The sequence below is a fragment of the Bos taurus genome, chromosome 7 (assembly GCF_002263795.3).
Source record: "Bos taurus isolate L1 Dominette 01449 registration number 42190680 breed Hereford chromosome 7, ARS-UCD2.0, whole genome shotgun sequence".
In the NCBI taxonomy this organism is placed as follows: domain Eukaryota; kingdom Metazoa; phylum Chordata; class Mammalia; order Artiodactyla; family Bovidae; genus Bos; species Bos taurus.
Genome location: NC_037334.1, coordinates 50,575,817 through 50,590,880, shown reverse-complemented (window position 1 = coordinate 50,590,880; position 15,064 = coordinate 50,575,817). Strand labels below are relative to the sequence as shown.

At 42.3% G+C, this 15,064-nt stretch overlaps 1 protein-coding gene, 1 long non-coding RNA gene and 2 other non-coding genes across 4 annotated transcripts in view; 1 reads left to right on the top strand and 3 right to left on the bottom strand.

The window, feature by feature from the left end:
- Nucleotides 1-5,694: 5,694 nt before the first annotated feature.
- Nucleotides 5,695-9,505, bottom strand: SNHG4 (small nucleolar RNA host gene 4 (non-protein coding)). Its single transcript, NR_038087.1, has 4 exons — nucleotides 9,412-9,505; nucleotides 8,170-8,208; nucleotides 6,656-6,741; nucleotides 5,695-5,907 (listed from the first exon to the last, which is right to left on the bottom strand). It is a non-coding gene; the product is annotated as a small nucleolar RNA host gene 4 (non-protein coding) (long non-coding RNA).
- LOC112447601 (small nucleolar RNA SNORA74) lies at nucleotides 5,975-6,174 on the bottom strand. Its single transcript, XR_003035796.1, has one exon. It is a non-coding gene; the product is annotated as a small nucleolar RNA SNORA74 (small nucleolar RNA).
- SIL1 (SIL1 nucleotide exchange factor) overlaps nucleotides 6,144-15,064 on the top strand; it is a 320,877-nt gene continuing 311,956 nt past the window's right edge. Inside the window, exon 1 of the mRNA XM_059888185.1 lies at nucleotides 6,144-6,408. The gene's annotated coding sequence lies outside the window, so the exon portion shown is untranslated. The remainder of the gene's footprint in view (nucleotides 6,409-15,064) is intronic.
- On the bottom strand, nucleotides 7,995-8,062 carry MIR1949 (microRNA mir-1949). The gene has a single exon (NR_162424.1). It is a non-coding gene; the product is annotated as a microRNA mir-1949 (primary transcript).

Genomic DNA, 15,064 nt, shown 5'->3' with positions numbered 1-15,064 from the left:
GCTTGCCTGTTTGAGCATTATATTGGACTGCCTTCAGCAAGGCTGTGGTCTCCTGGCAGTTCACCATCTACTTTTTAAATAGATAAAATGCCCTGGAGGGGCTTCCCTGGTGGCTCAGTGGTGAAGAATCTGATTGCAATGCAGGTGACGAGGGTTCAATCCCTGGGTTAAGAAGATCCCCTGGAGAAGGTAATGGGGCAACCCACTCCAGTACTCTTGCCTGGAGAATTCCATGGACAGAGGAGCCTGGTGGGCTACAGTCCCTAGGGCTGCACAGAGTTGGACATGACTGAAGCAACTAAGCAGCAGCAGGTCATTTCAAACCTTTAGGCTATTTAAAAAACAGAAAATTGTTAACCAGCAGCTCTTTTAGCAGTTGAAAGGGAAGGGAAATGGGCTTAAAATTTTGGGGAATTTCCTGGTGGTCCAGTAGTTAGAGAATTCCATGCTTCCACTGCAGGGGTCCTGGGTTTGATCCCTGATCAGGCAGATACCGCAAGCCATGCAACACAGCCAAAAATAAATTTAAAAATTGGGGGGAGTTTTTGAATAAGGAATACATATAATAAAATTCAAAGCACACGCAGAAGTTTTCCCCAACTGCTATTCCCTTAAAGGCAACCACCATCAACCATGTGTGTTTTAAGGATTTCAAATAGTTAGGCACTGTTACATCTTCAGGACTTTCCTGTAGCTCAAATGGTAAAGAGTCTGCCTGCAGTGCAGGAGATGCGGGTTTGATCCTTGGGTCGGAAAGATCCTCTGGAGAAGGGAACAGCAATCCACTCCAGTATTCTTCCCTGGAGAATCCCATGGACAGCGAAGCCTGGTAGGCTTCAGTCTGTGGGGTTCCAAGGTCGGACACAACTGAGCGACTAACACACATACATGTTATATCTTTATAGAGTCCACTAGCAAATGATTTGGAAACTGACATATTTGTTTCCATGATTTGTTTCAAAATTTAACAAAACCAGCATTCTTGTTATCCTTACTTACCAGGGTATTAAAAAGTAGGATACACTTACGACCTTACTCTATATTGGGTACATAATGACACACTGATAATAATATTTACCAGTTGAAGCTCTTTAGTCAGCTATTGGTATAATTGAGGCTGCTTGGCTATATGTGAGTAAGATAAACATTTAAAAACTGGTGAATAATACCTTTTCAAAGGACTGTTAACATGGCACCTGGCTATCTAGCTCTGTGGTTGAATACAGCACAATGACACATAAAATGGGTGCTCAGTCAGGGAAGGTGCTATCTGAGCTGAGATATAAAAGTATACAAAGTGGAAATGGAAGATGGAATCAGAAAGGGAAACAGCATATACAGAGACCTAGATACAAAAGGACTGAAAGAAACCAACGTGGTCAGAAAGAAATCTGAAGGTGGTAAACATGACCGTGTTGTGTTCATCACATATCACCAATGGCTAGCATAGCGTTCAGTTAATAAAAGCTGTAAAACCATAAAAAGGGTATGAGTTAAATAACTAGTCTTCTGACAAGATGAGCAAATAGCATAGGTTATTATCACTTCCTCAGCCCTGGATATATTATATGTACAAGTAAAAGGGAGGTTAGGGCCCCAAGAAACTAAATATGAAGAGTTCCCTGGATGAACAGATCATGATTGGGCTCTACTATACAGGGGCAAGAAATTATAGTGCCATTGGAATAGGGGCAGCACAGAAAACTCTCCTGGAGTGGCCAGTATATCGTAACCATTAGCTCCTGGAGTTCTCATCTAGAGTTCTACCATCTGCCATTCTGATGAAGTCCAGGTTCTATCTAATTCACAGGCTGTGTACCTTGGGGATTTGTCTACTTTTCTTCAACTCATTGAAGTTGGGCCTACACTAGGGCCTGGGCTTGGCTCCTCCCTTCTCCCACCAGCTGATACAAAATTCCATCCTCTACTGTGAGCTCATAAGGTAAAAATAATCAGTCATTTGGGGACTACAGCATCTACTATAAAAGACAACAGGCTCGACCACTATTCTAAATGAAAGAGAATAAAGGCCATAACTAAGGCATTTTGAGTATTAAAAACAACCTACAGAATGGAAGAAGATATTTGCAAATGATGCTATGGACAAGAGCTTAGTTTGTAAAACATACAAACAGCTCAAACAACTCAGTATTAAAAAAAAACAATAAAAAAATGGTCAGAAGATCAAGGAAGTCTAAGAAGCTGTCACAGCCAAGAGAAGCCTAAAGAGACATGATGACTAAATATAATATCCTCAATGGGATGCTGGAACAGATAAAGGACATTAGGTGAAAAATAAGGAAATATGAATAAAGCATGAACTTTAGTCAATTAATAACAAATGTACTATACTAATATGTTACTAACAGGAGAAACTAGGTGCAGGGTACATGGGATTTCTTTGTACTATCTTTATAGCTTTTCTGTAAATCTACAACTATTCTAAAATGAAATAAATTTCAAGGTCCATTTTATCACCTCTTCCCAGGTAGTCAAGTTACCCTTAAAAAGCAGTATAAAATGTTCTTACACCCAAAAGGGCTTGTAATGGAGAATAGGGAGAGCCAAAGTAACAGGGGCTCCTTTGAACCAGGCCTTAGGATCCTAAATTGACAAATCTATGACCTAGCAAGTGGGCTCATTAAGTGTTCCTAAATAACTGTAAAGAGCAAGGTGTTGCTAAACAGACATTGTAAATATTAGAGTTGAATTGTTAATTCAGTGAAATTGTTTTCCAAGAGAATATTGACAGGTCTATTAACTGGAGCTGTTCATAAAGCCCTAATTAAGCAAAAAGATTCAGAGGAGCCATTGTCACTCTTTTAGGTTCTTAATTAGTTGCTCTAACCAGGTTGTCTTCCTTAGTGTGAATTCCTAGGCCCTATGCCACCTTTTTGTGTCTCTTTGGGGCCTGCAGAATTTATTTCTCTGGGGTTTTGTTTTCCTGATTAAAATTTGAAATGTAATTCAAACTTTCATTGCAAAAGCTCACTGATAGTTTTTTCCAACCTTGAATGAAAGGAAATAAATCATTGACAGGTGACAGACTCAATATTTGGGGCCCTCTACTCATACTGCTTTAATTTTCCTTTCTTAATATGGTATAGGTCCTGAACTTGAGCAGCTCAAGGGGCACTTGTGTTTACTAATTGCTAGCTATGGCAGGAGGTGGCAGCTTGGATATTTACAGGCCAATATGTGCCAGTTCAATTTCAGTTTTCATTGCAGCATGGGAAAAGGGTGATGGAGAAAGAGAAGGCATGGATTTAAAGCTGAAATGTGTTACTTCATCTTAGACTTACCAGGAAAAAAAAAAAACTCAAGCCAACAGGGAGTAGTAGGTGACTAATTAACTTCACTTATCAAGTAGGAAATCCCATTAAATTATTTTAATGTGCATGATTAAGCCACTGAAACCTCTGGGGGTACTGAATACAGGCATAAACACCAAATGAATTTTCCTTTTTCAAGTAGCAACACAGGGGCCTCTCCCTGCACCTGGGTAGCTTTACCATGCCCAGGAAAGCCATCTATATTCTAATAACTTGAGATTCCAGATTTTAAAACCTGGATTTTTTTTTCCTGGCTATTCTTTTTTGGTTTGTTTTTATGATATTATTTTTTTAATTCAAAGCTAGGTTTTAACTGAAGGATAATTGCTTTACAGAACTTTGTTTTGAAAGAATGTTTTCTTTCAAACTTCAACATGAATCAGTCATAGGTATACATATATCTCCTCCCTCTTGAGCCTCCCTCCCATCTCCCTCCCCATCCCACTCCTCTAGGTTGATACAGAACCCAGTTTGAGTTTCCTGAGCCATACAGCAAATTCCCATTGGCTATCTTAAATATGGTAATGTAAGTTTCCCTGTTACTCTTTCCATACTTCTCACCCTCTCCTCCCCTCTCCCTGTGTCCATAAGTCTGTTCTCTATGTCTGTTTCTCCACTGCTGCCCTGTAAATAAGTTCTTCAGTACCATTTTTCTAGATTCCATATATATGCATTAGAATATGATATTTATCTTTCTTCTGGCTACTGTTGACATATAAAAATTTCCTCTTTCCTTAGGGACCATTTCTACTTCACTACTAGGATGGGTTTGTGATCAGGTTCTGCTGGAAACCAAACACTGCTGTTCTTTCTTAGGAACTCTTCCTTAGGTGTACATTTAAAAAAAAGAACCATTTATAAGTAACTCATTCAAAAAAGCACATACAACAAACCCCAAACATAAGAAATAAGGACTACCCTATTACTGGATAATTTACTAAAGTCACCCCAGTACTCTAAAAGCTGAAGAGTTTAATACTATATGGTAAAAGCTTGTTTAAGGCAAAGGTATTGATAACATCTAATTTTTCACTGACACATGTTGGTACTGGCCCTAAATCTGTTGCTAATGAGCTGTAAACTCCCAAGGCCTGAATTTCATTCCCCAAGACAGGGGTTGGTAATTCTGGCCTGCCATCTGTTTTTGAAAGGCCCTCAAGCTTAGAAGGGTTGAAGGAAATTATTTTCCTTCACTGAAAAGTTTATGAAATTTTTATTTCAGTGTTCCTAAATTAAGTTGTATTGGAGCACAGTAGTGCTCATTTGTTGACATATTATCTATGGCTGCTTGTATACTGCAACTGCAGAGTTGAGTAGCTGCAACAGATAAAAAGTTTATATGGTACACAAACCTAAAATATTATCAGCCTCTTTACATGAAGTTTGCCAGCCCCTGCTCTAGAACAGCAGCATATAATATAACTTTCTGTATTGGTGGAAATGTCTTCTGAGCTCTCCAATAGGCAGTCACTAAGTACTGAGATGCAGAAATGGATTTTGTCAATTTTAAATCCACATGTACTATGCAGCAGAGCTCTAGAATATGAAGACTTAGTTTAAGTCTTGGGTTTACTTGTTTTTAGCTGTTCTGCACCTTAATTCCCTGAGCAGGGATCAAAGCCAAGCCCCCAGCAGTAGAAGCACAGAGTCCTAACCACTGGACTGCCAGGGAATTCTCAAGTCTTAGACGTTAAGCATTCTCCTCTAAAATTCTAGTTCTCACCACAGTTTTTTTGAATGTTAAGTATTTCTACCTTTTAAGAAAACCTCGTGCTTCATCCTGTTTTTCCTTCAGTCTCAAACTCTGGCCATACTCTCAGTATTTTTGACACCAGATGTGTGGGTCTTGTCAGCAGTTGGGTGTCCTGCAATGTAACTCAATTAAGACACCATCTACACCTAGAAATAACTTCAGATCTCAGAGGCTAAGGGCACAGTCCCACAAGACTGCCCCTCCTCCACTTCAGATGCCAAACCCAAGTCCAGGTTGTTAACCTGTGCTTCTGACAGAAAGGCTGTAAGTCAGAGATTGCCACAACCTTCTCCTTGGGTTTGACTCATTTTTGCTAGATGGGCTCAAAAGAGCTCAGGAAAACAGTTTACTGTTTACTGGTTTACTGCAAAAGGATATGATAAAGGGTACAAATGAACATCCGGATAGAAGAGATGCATAAGAGAAGGTATGTAGGAAGGGGCATCACTCTCCCAGCACTTCAATGTGTTGTTAGCTAACCTGAAAGTTCTCTGAACCCTATACTAATGGAATTTTTATGGAGGCTTCATCATGATCATTTCCAACCCCTCTCCCCTCTCTGGAGAATGAATGTGTATCATATGAGTGTGTGTAAAAATTCCAGTCCCATTAGAACAAAGACTTTACTATCACCCAGGAAGTTCTAGGGGATTTAGGAGCTCACTGTCAGGAACCAGATTCAAAGACCAAGTATTAGAACAAAAGATGTTCCTGGACCTTCAGGACAAAAGGACTACATACATTACTTATTTGGATGTCACAAAGGGCCATCAGACCTCTGGGGTCCCAATGGAGGAAGGTTTCTCACTCAGGCAAAGGCATCTAGGATTCAAAGAGGAAACAAATGACAGGCTGTCCATAAGGCAGGGTCTTTTTCTAATAGAAAAAAACTGTTTGCACCCAGACTAGGACCAACTCCACAGGAGGAGTTACTCCACTCTCAGAGGTGCAAAACACTGCCCAGAGGTACTCAGCCACAACACCAAAACAGTGCTGAAGTCAGACCTCAATAAAGGCAGTGCTTGCTCTTCCAACAGTGTAACACCATCTGAGGCATCACGCTAGCCTGGATAGCTGACAACTGCTGGATGATTCCTGAAACAGTTTTCTTACTTATTTCAGAAGGTATCCCCATGAATTGAACATTGACTGCAAAACAGAGGCCTGGAAGCACTGATTGCAGACCCTGCTGTCAAAACCTTGAAACAAACAGGAAACAGGAAACCCTTTCCCATGCCGTCAGTCATTTTATCCAACACTGAGAGTTCTTGCCATGTGCTGGGCACTGTGCTTGGGATCTAGGGATTGGGATCTGTGAACAAGGTAAGATACACTATACTTTCCGTCATGAAATTTACAATCTCCCCTCAGTTTTCTCAGATGTAATGATTCAGATTATCTCAAAAACCTTCAGACCATAACCACCAAAATCCTATTCAGCCTTTTTCTGCCCAGAGGCTGAATTTGTTAGGCACAAATACAATTGTTTCTGCCTTCCAGTTGTTTTCTGATGGGCTCCAACTAACAGGCCTGGCACATGGTCAGCATCAGAATGAATAAGGACATTTACCTGATAACGCCATACAGATAGATGGTCCACTTGCCACTAATTTCATCTCTTCAGGAGGGCCAAGGATGCCCTACTTTTGAGTCATCCTAAAAAGAAAAAGATTTCAGTGTTCAACATCCTAGCTTCTGAGGCTGCTTTTCGGTAGAGATGGAAACAATGCTGTCTGCCATTTATGATTTACCAAATTTTTATATCCTCAGCAATTATTTCCCATTACTTGCCTTTTTTTCTTGCCTGTTACCACTAAAGCTCTCTAGATTATCACTTGTATTATGGACCCATATGTAAAAGGCTATTCACAATGAACATCTGAGGTATTCACACAAAGCACCCAACGTTTAGCTAAGAGAATTCTTTTAAGGGAAAGCCAATTGATAGAACAAAACTAGCTTTGACAAATAACACCTCTGCCTCCCAACATCCTCAAGTCCTTCTGTAGAAACTAAGATGTTACTTTTCACTGAAAGCAACAACTAAGTCTGCCCCATTGGATAATCTCCAGCATCACTCTTGCCTAGAACTGAGAAGCATCTCTTCTCAGAAAATTAGCATTCCAAAACAAAATCACTACAAAGGGGACTCAATTACTGCTCCAAAAGAAGCAATAACTCTGCTTACTCCTGAAAATCAGTAAAGTGAAAGTCACTCGGTCGTGTCCAACTCTTTGCAACCCCATGATCTATACAGTCCATGGAATTCTCCAGGCCAGAATACTGGAGTGGGTACCCTTTGCCTTCTCCAGGGGATCTTTGCAACCCTGGGATTGAACCCAGGTCTCCCGCATTGCGGGTGGATTCTTTACCAGCTGAGCCACAAGGGAAGATACCAACAAAAAGTAGAAATCTGTCAACCTGAAGCAGAAATTAGTACTGCTGTAGCTAGGCCTAGTATTTGGAGCCCCTCAATTAATTGCTATTTTTATATTCTATTAATGAGATAAAGAATGCTCATCATTTTAAAGCAAATTCACATCCACATTCCTTGTAAGGTATGGCATTCTCACAAGTAACTAGAGTTATAAAATCTTTCTACAAAGGGATTATCCTTAGTAGCTCTGTGTTGGTAGAGGAGTGGGAGCTATGAACTTTGATTTCAGTGAAATCTGCAAAAATCCCATGGCCCCGTTTGAGAACTCGGTAGACTCAAAAAAAAAAAAAACAACAACAAAAAAACACCTCAACTTGTTCTCTCTATTTATATATCCCTCTGTTTCTTCTGTTTCCAAGGTATGATTCAAAGAACTTCATTCTAGTCAAACCTGTCAGACCAGAACCATTCTCCACGTTAGGTTTCTCCCTGCAAAGGCACACGCTTGCAGATTTAACCTCAATGGAAAAACAACTATGCTGGCATCCTGGTATAGTTAATAACAGAGTAGGCATGAACCAGGCCCAGAATGCCAACCAGCTATCAGCTGCTGTTCTCCCAGCAGTGTAACACTTGCCTAGGTACACGGAAACCTAGGCAGCTGCCTACAGCTGGGGCCAAAGGTAGGTTAATGGAGCTGCACTTACCTGGGGCTGCATCTGCTTGAAAGTTCACGGCTGGATGCTCTGCAATCAAAGCACTCCAGGTTAGAGACAGCCAACAGTTAGTGAACACTTGTGAGGCGTTCAAGACCCCTACCCTCAAAACTCCCTTAACTTAGTGAGGCCTGAACCACAGAAACAATAGTCAAGAACTAACAGCTTTCCCTTGGTTAGCTTTATTGTTGTCATTCTTACTTGCATACCACAGCAGTTCAACAGTAGCAAATTAATGGTCTCATCAACAAGTATCAGGAAGCTTGGCTGTCACTTAACAGCCAAGTGACAGTGGGCAAATAACTTAACCTCTGTACCTGTCTCATTTGTAGAATGGGGGTGTTGTACACCAGGTGTTCGGGAGGTTTAAATGGAATATAAATTAAGTGCATAAGATAATATCTGCTATAGACTGGGCACTAAACATTTGCTATTATCAGGAACTTACTCTAAGCAAAGAGATGATGAATACTGGTGAGCAGAAGGGGAACTTACCCTTGGAAGGCAATGGGCACTAAAAATTGGAAAGGCTGGTTGAAACCAGATTGAGAAGGGCCTCAATTATGTGATCTCTTGAACCATAAAAGCAGCATTTTAAAAAATAACTGGATGCAGTAAGGGATGTTAAAGAAACTAGCGACAGTTAGGTTGCTATTCTTGCCAACGACCCCAACTACTGGTTGAAAACAATAACCAAAATGTTTGCAAAAATGTTAATAAACATTCCTACCCATTCACACTTACAATTTACCTTGTTTGTATAAGGTGAGAGTATCTAAGACAATACTTTTCCCCAGCCTTCCTCTAATTTCACTCCAAAACGTTTCCAAACAATTAGAGGAAAAGGAGAATAGAGGGCTCATTGTCCAGGTCTAAAAACGAATCTAAAAATAGCTTGTCCCTTTCCGCGCTGGGGTTGAACGGACTGACGGAGCTCCACCCGACCACGTGTTCCTCACGAACCTTCCCAAGTCCCTGGCCCTGGTGCCTGGGACCAAGGCTCCCCGAGACCGACTCCCGGCAACTCTCCAGGGACAGCAGGGATGGTAGAAAACAGGGGGTGACTCTAGGGGTACGATCCCTCAGCATTTCTTCAAGATGCCCTCCAAACCTGGGGTCACTAGGGAACGAGCCCCAGTTTCGTCCCGTGCCTCGGAAGAAGCCTCCAAACCACTGTCTCTCGCCCCTAGCTGGTAAACCTCCAAGGCTTCTCCCCACTTTGCCCTTACTCACCCTGCACGTGTCCGGAGCTCGGTAGAGACACAGCAGCCGGGGCAGAGACCGCAGGGGAAAAGGGCAGTCGGGAGCCGAGGGGAGCCCCGCCCCGGGGCGGCTACTGGGCGGGCCCTCGGTGGGCGGGGCCCAGAAACCCCGCCCAGGAAAGCGTTAGGAAAATGGGAGAGCTGTGGTAGAGGTGGGCAAGCTCTACACAGGAGCTAGACCCAAGAAGAGAAAAGATAGAAATCCGAACAAGCGCTATGGTTATTTGACACCCATCTCATTTGTACTTACACGTGGAAAGCGCGCTGGGTTTGAAACTGCTTAAGAGAAAACTTGATGTGTCCTAGTGGGGCGGTGCTTCCTGTCAGCCCACACCGAGCGCCGCGGGTTCCTCGCACACGTGTGTGGCGCCTTTTGGTTGCTGCAAGCTCAGCCCACGCTTTTTCCACCTCCCACGCAGATCCTCTTCCTGGCTTTCTTCAGCATTTCTGTCACTCAGCCAACGGATCGCCCACGCACACAGGTCACCTTGGTTTTTGGGATCTCTCCAGGAGGTTTTCGCCCGGATTATTTATGCTAGTCGCTCCTACAACCTAACCTGCGGGACCACATCCCTGGGGCCCTGCAGTGGGATTTTTAACTGAGCTGCAGCGGCTAAAGAGTACTGGCTTTCTCTGCCAAACTTGCCTTCCACCGTGGCACAGTCAGCCAAAGAGGCCACATCTTTGGTCTGGACGGGTTGCCCACCAGGTTATCAGCATTTCTTTTGAACACTAATCCTCCCCTCACTACTTGAAGTCACTATGATTCTCTCCTACTGAACATTTTGGTGAAGCTGAGGATAAGAAAGGCAAGGTCCAGTAGCAGTACTTCCTAAATCCATTCTATAATTTTCCAAATTCTAAAGCCACTTTGTTCCTGGCATCTCCCTGCCCCCAGTCCCCAGCATCTGGTTGGCTCGGCCCATCTATTGCACCTGGCACCTTTGTCAGGTGAACCCTTGGGAGTAGCCAAAGTCCTTGTCATCTGCCAGCATGTCTTATTATCTATTTCCTCAGGTATTTCATAATGGGAAAAAAAATGTGCTTCCTATAAACCCAACCCTCCCAGACCTCTGCTGAGAAAGCCCAGAGTCCTACATTGATTCCAGGAAAAAATTTCAGGCTCTAAGGATAGAGAGCCCTGAAGTGGCAAACACAAACCCTCCCCAGTTTGGATGGAGTTGGACACAGTCTATGGTAGGAAAAAGGCTTACATAAATACAGTATTTAAAAACATCATATGATCAGTGCTGGGCTGGTAGGCAGGAGATGTGCTTTGCAGTTAAATAGGAATGTGGCTGAAGACTGCTGCCCTAATCAGTGCCCACATCCAGCTATCATAGTGTGTTCATAAAGGATGGTTATGAGAGCTACAGCAAACATAAAGGATGGTTATGAGAGCTACACCAAACTGGGCCGATTGGGTGGGTAATCGTCCTGCAGAGCTCTCCTAAAGGAGCTCTGTATTGCATTGGCATCTCATGTATTTTGCTTTCTTCCTTTCCATACACACAAAATGGAGAAGGCACAGCTACCCTGAGGATTCATGAAAAGGAAAGATGAAGTTTGTGTGAAAGTGTGCATGTGTGGTTTCAGAGCAGAGACAGGAAGTAATTGGGAATAGAGAGATACCAGGGCCTTTGTGGATAGAGGGACCAAATGACTTGGAGTCAACTGAAGTCACAGATGAGTCCAAGAAGAAGGCAGGATTTGTCTAGAGGGAAGGTCAGTCATTAATAAGGCTGAGAGATGGGCCATGTTCTCATGTGGTATTGAAAATGGAGTCACCTTTTTAAGGTATAGGCCATTCAGTATCCTTTTGAGGAAAACCTAGATTATGATTTCTTCATTTTCCAGTTAAAAAATCCTTTATAGTCTTAATCTCCATCCTTTTAAATTATGAATTCATTTTGGTGAGTTGTATTATGTGGTCTTTTACTTATAGTAGCAACTACTTTTTTACCTTTTTGTTTATTTCTTATTCTTGTAAAGACAAAATTGTTAGGAATAATAATGAAAAAGAAAAGGGAAAATTTTAGAAAAAAAAAAAAAAGCAGCCAGATGAAAGGCAAAGGATTAGAATAGGTCCATTAGCCCTGAGTTTGATCTCATAATTGAAAAGCTGGCCCCAAAGGACGCTAGGTTTCCAAGCTGCTTCTTTTTTTTTGTTTTGCTTCCAAGCTCCTTTCCCTTTCTCCTTCATTTATCCTCTCTGTCTTGCTTCCTTACTGGATGTGTTTTGCCCTTGAGACTGCTCTTTTCCTCCCTTCTCTGGACAAGAATCACCAGTAGAGAGATATTTAATCACTTGTTCAATTAGTCAATCAGCCAATCAACATTTACTAAACATCTACTGAAGATCCTGAATAGGTACTGTGTATAAAGTCAGAGGAGAGGAGATTCCAGCCTACCTAAAGCTTACAATCTAGTGGGGAAGAAAGATAAGTAAAATAAGTATCCTTGGGCATATGTCAGGGGGCAGCTAACCTTGCCTGCGGAATCAAGGAGAGTACTTAAGATATCAGTATTCCCTCTGGCTGATCATAAAGGCTTAGAGTAGAAGAGGGATCCCTCCTGCATCCCTATACCCCTTGCTGCTGCTCTATAATAGCTACCCAAGTTAGAGTGGGGCCCTGTAGTAGTCCTTATTTCCCAAAAGCATATGGGGATTGGCAAGGATATAGAGAAATTGGAACCCTCATACACTGCTGATGGGAATGTGAAATGGTACAGGCGCTTTGGAAAACAGCCTGGCTGTTCCTCATAGTATTAAACATAGAGTTACTTTAAGGCTTAACCATTCCACACCTAGGTATATACCCAAGAAAGTAAAAATGCAAATCTACACAAAAATTTGCACACACATGTTCATAGTACCATTATTTGTTAGAGTTAAAAAGTTGAAACAAATGTCATTTAACTGACAAATGAATAAATAAAATGTGGTATATCTATACAGTGAAATATATTTTGGCCATAACAAGAAATGAAGTACTAATTCACATGATACAACCTAAATGAACCTACTTTGAAACCATTATGTTAAAGAAGCCAGGCTGAAATGGAGTAGGACCCTATGGTCATTGCTCCCCATGTCCTCCACCTGCCTTTAGTCTGTGGAAAAACTTTTGTTGTTGTTTACTCCCTAACTCGTGTCTGACTCTTTTGTGACCCTGTGGACTGTAGCCTGTCAGGCTCCTCTGTCCATGGAATTCTTCAGGCAAGAATACTGGAGTGGGTTGCCATTTCCTCCTCGAGGGGATCTTCCCAACCTAGGGATCAAATCTGCATCTCCTGCATTGGCAGGCAGTTCTTTATCACTGAGCCAACAGGGAAGCCCAGAAAAACTTAAGCCAAAGAACCAGTTTAATTAGAGAAATTCAAAAACAAAGGAAAGCAGTCTAACAAGATTAAATAATAGTTTAGTCCTTAGCACAGTTAAGGACTTTAGTTCCTTCTCAAGGGCATAGATAACATTCTGGGCCATATCCTGTGAGCTGTCTTGTAGATACTGAAACCCCCACCAGGTGGAAGACGTTAACTACATGATGACCAGATTATAGCCATGACATAAGCTGTCAGAACTCTGAAAACTGGCCTCAAGGAAATGTGACAACCTGACCATAGAACCAGAGAAGGCAATGGCACCCCACTCCAGCACTCTTGCCTGGAAAATCCCATGCACAGAGGGGCCTGGTAGGCTGCAGTCCATGGGGTCGTGAAGAGTTGGACATGACTGAGCGACTTCACTTTCACTTTTCACTTTCATGCATTGGAGAAGGAAATGGCAACCCACTCCAGTGTTCTTGCCTGGAGAGTCCCAGGGATGTCAGAGCCTCATGAGCTGCCGTCTCTGGGGTTGCACAGAGTTGGAAATGACTGAAGCGACTTAGCAGCACAGCAGCAGACCATAGAACTGAAGATTAACTGTACTTAAAACAAGATGTTGCTGGTCAGACCACCAATGACCAATTTCAAGATAACTGTCAGAGCTGACTATACTCTTTCTGCATGTGGCCCCCTCCCTCCAACTATAAAAAGCTCTTGTCTCCTGATTGTTGGAGGTAGAGGGGAATTGGCCTCTGGACAGGTGTCCCTCTGCTCCCCATCTCCCCGGTTACTAGCATCCCAAATAAAGCAAAGTTTCCACCAACCTGGCCTCTTTATTGGCTTTTGAGCAGCAAGCAGATCTCACTTTTGGTTACAAAACCACAAATTGCTGGGCTTCCCTGGTAGCTGAAATGGTAAAGAATCTGCCTGCAATGCAGGAGATCAGGGTTCAAACCCTGGGTTGGAAAGATCCCCTGGAAGAGGGAACGGCTACCCATTCCAGTATTCTTCCCTGGAGAATGCTATGGACAGAGAAGCCTGGTGGGCTACAGTCCATGGGGTCACAAAGAGTCGGACACGACTGAGCAGCTAACACTTTCACTCACTTTCATCACATATTGCTTAATACCATACATATGAAAGTCCAGGATAGGAAAATCTATAAAGACAGAAAGAAAATCAGAGGGTTGCTTAGATCAAGGTGGAGGGCTGTAGGATAGCTAAAAGTTATGAGGTTTCTTTTTGAGGTGATGAAAATGTCCTAAAATTGTGGTGATGGTTGCACATATCTGTGAATATAATAGAAACCATTGAATTGTATATTTTAAATGAGTAAGTTGTATGGTATGTGAATTCTATCTCAATCAAGGGGTTAAGACAACAGTAGAAAGCATACCAGGGGCCTAAAAGATCTGTAATTCTGATTAAAATAGTGGACCTCATGGTCATTGCCAATTTTAAGGTCTAGAAAGGACTTTTTATTCTGGGCCCTATGGCCTTTCAGAGTTCCCTCCTCAGTATACAGAGAAAATGCATTAGAGTTGGCAGCACAAACAGATGCAGAAGGGTAGACTGTGCATTCTTATATTCCCCCTCCCTAGCTTGCTTCCCTGATAGCTCAGCTGGTAAAGAATCTGCCTGCAATGAAGGAGACTCCAGTTCAATTCCTGGGTTGGGAAGATCCCCTGGAGAAGGGAAAGACTCCCCATTCTACTATTCTGGCCTGGAGAATTCCATGAACTGTATCGTCCATGGGGTCGCAAAGAGTAGGACAAGACTGAACAACTTTCAGTCCCTAGTTTGACTCCCTCATACTGTTTTGGTTTAACATTTATAGTGTACCTACTGCATAGAAGGTATATGGACCTGAAAGAGCTAGAGTCTCTTTATTCTTTCCAGTGGCTGAAATTAAATCTTTAATAGAATATCCTGTATATAAACAGATAAAGCTCTTTAGAAAATAGGCAATGTGGTACAAAGAACAGTTGCAAGGCATTCTGGGATTCGAGGCTCCCTCTATGGCATGTAGGGAAATATCATGGTGACATCAGCTAGAGCAAGACTAATTCCAAGTCCTTCTTAATTTTGAGCAAGTTCCAAGACTTGGCTCCCTCCTCACATGCTTCCAATCACCCCCTTCATTTGGTTTCTAGACTCAATTAGTTAGTCTATTTCCATACCCCTCATTTTCTCACCAACCCCACCCCCACAGTGTCCAAATTGGCCCTCCAATACTGAAACCATGTGCCGGAAATTCATTAAGCTGAACACATGGGAAATTACAGAGGAGATTT